The 4,229-nt window shown below is 39.9% G+C and overlaps 1 long non-coding RNA gene across 1 annotated transcript; it reads left to right on the forward strand.

The window, feature by feature from the left end:
- The first annotated feature begins 859 nt into the window (after positions 1-859).
- On the forward strand, positions 860-3,810 carry LOC127473150 (uncharacterized). The gene is made up of 3 exons (XR_007905290.1): positions 860-1,134; positions 1,717-1,809; positions 3,420-3,810. It is a non-coding gene; the product is annotated as an uncharacterized LOC127473150 (long non-coding RNA).
- The last annotated feature ends 419 nt before the right edge of the window (positions 3,811-4,229 follow it).

The following is a 4,229-nucleotide window of genomic DNA, read 5'->3' on the forward strand; positions in this document are numbered from 1 at the left end:
GAAAGCTAATGACTTTAAAAAATCAAACATTTGTCTTCTACTGCTGCTTCAGATTTTCCTCACTCAAGTCCCTCAACAATTGTCATCACTGCCTTCTTTTCTGTCTTGCCCATTAAAAAAAGGCAGAGAATGAAAAGCAAATTTCGTCAGTAGAGGATAACAACTTTTCTCCTACTCTTAAATCAGGATATTCTATAATTGCAAAGCAAGCCAACTTATAACTAAATAGCCAGAGTAAATATTTCTGTTTGAGACAACTCCAACCCACAATTTTAAGAAACAGATACCAAATTTCTAGTAAATAGGTGTGCATAGTTACTCTGAGTTTTTGGTTTTGTAGAGAGGAGATGTGGAGTTTAGATGTTTGGCTGAGTGTTCCTAATATTTGTAGATGTGACTATTCAGGAGCTTCCTTTTGAATCAAGATGGAATTGTTCATCATGTTGAATCATTTAAACCAGCTAAGGAAACCTGACCCATTAACCCCACCTGCAAGATACAACAAATATTGCCTTCTCAAAATTCTGCCTTCTCAAACACTTTTCAGAAGTTGCCACATTTATTGCTATGTGCTCAATGGAAATGAGTCCAAACTCTTTCAATCCCAACACCTTATCTAAAGAAAATGACATTACCTGCCTGCATTTCACTCAGTTGTTAGTGATTAAGTAATCATGTCTCTGGTTCTTCAGCTGATTGCATAACTTTGGGGTCCTGTAAACAACTCTTGCTCTATTTGTTCTTTTGAGATTGCCCTCAACTAGATCTTTCACAGGGCAATCACATCTCAGGTCTGATGTCAGGCAGAATGAGTACACTGTGCATCACAAGAGGCTTATAGACTCCACCCTGGAAACAGAGTGAGATGAACCTTGTGGACACACACATGTGTACACACTTGTGCACACACTAGCAGTGGTATAAGGAAACACACAGAGTACTCACAGAGCCCTTGGGAGCTTTCATTTTTTTTTTTAAAATTGCCAGGAGATCAAGAGGAGAAACAGCCAACCAGGCAAGAACCAAATGAAAAGGGTTTGACATGTAGCAAATAAGGTTTGAGATGGAGTCAGGTTCACAAGACAGTCCAAGAATCAAGGGAATCATGGGGACATCTTGCATTGATGTTAATAGGTAAATCTAGTTCAGAATGATCAGTTGAGTTTGCCCTAGAACCATAAAATCATTAAGTTAGAAAAGACCTTTGAGATCATCAAGTCCAATCATGGCCACTATTGGTGGATACTAATGTGATAATACAATGCAAATCCCAGCCTACAATGCTGGGAGGCTTGTAGGAAGACAAGCTAAAGGAAGACAAACTTGTAGTTTGGAGGGGAAAACTTCACATGTTTGTGATTGTATGACTACAACTATTTCAGATGTTATGGGAGTACCACCTTCTCAACCTGTGTTAATGAGAGGACTAAAACCCAGTGGATCTGCAGGTGATATAACGCTGTCCATCTTCTGACCTTTCTGTCTGATTGCACAGGCTAGCTGGTTTTGGACATGCAGAGAGAATCTTTGCCATGTGATTGCTACTCAGACAGTGTCTCTGTAATTTAGATTATGAAAGTGGTGACTTTCAGGTTTTGTCATCAATAGCATGTTTTTGGCGTGGGTGGTGTAGATGTGCCAAGCCCAGTACATTATGATGAGAGCGTGAACTATTTCAGGTACTTTGCTTTAACAACTTTGCCATGCTTAATTAAGTCACAGATTCATCCAGTAGGAAGGACAATCTGAAGTGTATCTGTACTGCATGAAGTACACATGGAAGTCTCACCTTATGGGCAAAAAGAGGAGGTAAGGTATCTCTCGAGTACTCCTGGCACTCCTGCCACAAGGGGCACACTCCTCTCAGAGCCTCATGGAAGAGCTAGATGCATATAATGTCTTGCTTTTTCTGGTTGTGTGCTGTCAGCTGGTGTCACGGTGCACACACAGAAAATGCACAAGCGCCCTCCACCTCCTTCTCTGAGGTATGAGTTTGTTGGGATATTCAAATACTGTAGATTCTTTATCTCCAGGAAATGGCCTAAACAGTGATTGGCATTGGCCCTCTGCAGATTTACAAAGGACTTTTCACCCTCCTGCCCTTCTTCTCCTCACCCTGCCTCTACTAGGCTTTACAATAGCTGTCCAGGCTGTTCCACCTGGTGGTGCTGAGACAATCATACTTTGCATATATAAGGAAATCTTAGTTTGTTTTCCTACTCTCTTATCTTCTCCTAATTTCCAGTGCATACTTTAATTTATAGTGATAGAATGTGCTTTATTGGTTGGGCATTGAGGACCAGTCAGATCAGAGAGGAGAACTGTACATCTTTATATAAGCCAAGGGTAGAAATTCAATGCCATAGTAAGCCTGAGCCTGCAAATCACTCTGTTTCTGCTTGAGAGGTAACATATCACAGGACAGGAATGCTAAGCCCACTCCTGTCTTTGAACGGACATCAACTGTGGTGTAGCAAAGCAGAAAAGAGTGGATGACTCGGTTTCCTGCAAGTACAAACTTAATGATGCTACACCGTGCAGCCCAGAGAAATGGGAGGTGGTGAAACGCTCCATGTTTGACCCTAATTGGCAGTGTTCAGGATGTTGGTCAATACTCTTCAAACAAAAACAAGCTCCAGTTTGTTCTATAAAATGAGGAATGCAGTACAGAAAACTGGGTCTGTGCCACAGAAAGGCCAGTGATCGCGGTGACTAAGAATTTTATACTGTGTTGAGTAATACTGTTCTGCAAGATGATGCAGGAGAAGGAACAATTTAGCACAGTGTATACTCAGATTTATAGAAAATCAGCTTCATGGAAACTGCCAGCAGAGTGGTACTGATGGGTTTGCATTATGTGAATACCGCAGAAAAGCAAAACAATGCTGGGAAACAGATTGGTTTTGTTCTCAGCTACTATGCATAGATGAAACTTTTATTAAGACATGCCATCTAGCTCTGAGAGCAGCTTGAAAATTACCTCCTAATATTTTGATGACCTAGGACCTGATCCTTTACCCACTGCAAGTTGTAAGTCAGTACATGGTTGATTGGTACAACTAAGCTTTTGGGGCTTAGAAGGTTCAGATTGCCCATGTGCAAACTGAAGACAGAGTTGTTAGGCTCTTTCTTTCCAGTGCAGCTGCATGCATGGAGTGGGGAAATGTGTAATCACTACCAGTTTCTTGGCAGTTACTCCTGTAAATTAAAAAGATAATTGCCATGTTGAGCCATGTGGTCCTTGTAGCTCACGTATATAGCTCTCATCCAATTCATGTGGATTTGCCTGGAAGAAGTGAGGGCAGTGTAGGTTCACTCTTACACTTCCTCAGAAGTAAAGGGACATGAAATCATGCTTTTACCTTTGCAAGTTGAAAATCTCCCTTCTTCCCCTGCTGACAGCTGTGCTGTGTTTCTAGGTGCAGCTGTGCCATCTGCTTGGTTTTACACCTACGGGCTTTTTCTGAAAAGCAGTGGACTGGTGAAGAATCTGTTCTGCAAAAGTCCATTTAAGAAGACTTTTCATACCAAGATCATATAGACTTGAAAAAGATTGTCTGGTTTTTTGTTTGTTGGTTGGTTTTTTTTAGGTCATTCTGGCCATGTCAATAATGTAATGTGTTTTTAGAAATAAAGTAGGGAATGATAATATCTTTTGTTACACAAACCGGGGAAAACCAGACAAACTTCAAGGCAGACCAGCTCTTCCTTAGATAGTAACAAGCACGTTCATAAAATCTGTTTCATCATATGGCTGGCTGCATTGATGTTTTCTCTGTTTCATTTTATCCACTAGCATTTTCTGTGCATCTGAACGCCTACAATGATGCCAATTTTATGATCTTTTTCAACACACATGAACCAACACATTCTGTGCTGTTCTCAATTCTACATTTTAAAGGAAATTACTCCAGAACTCATCTCAGGAAAAGAAAAATGCAAGGCACACAAACCAACTATTGACTTCTAGTTCATCCATTAAGAAAAAACATAGCACAGTATTGTAAATTTTGTCCTTTTATCACATGTACACGTATATTTACAATACATATTGTGGCTTCTAAGTTACTTGCAAAATCTACTGCAAATGATATCTTTAAAATTCAGAAAGATAGTGTGCTTGGAAAATAATTCCAGATAACTTACGCATATTTTGTAAAACATTGAAACACAATATATGCACAAATATGAAAACATATGCTATAGGAAAATACTTATTCTACCTACCT

Source organism: Manacus candei, unplaced genomic scaffold, assembly GCF_025592945.1.
Source record: "Manacus candei isolate 608988 ecotype Guabito, Panama unplaced genomic scaffold, ASM2559294v1 h1tg000034l, whole genome shotgun sequence".
Lineage (NCBI taxonomy): Eukaryota > Metazoa > Chordata > Aves > Passeriformes > Pipridae > Manacus > Manacus candei.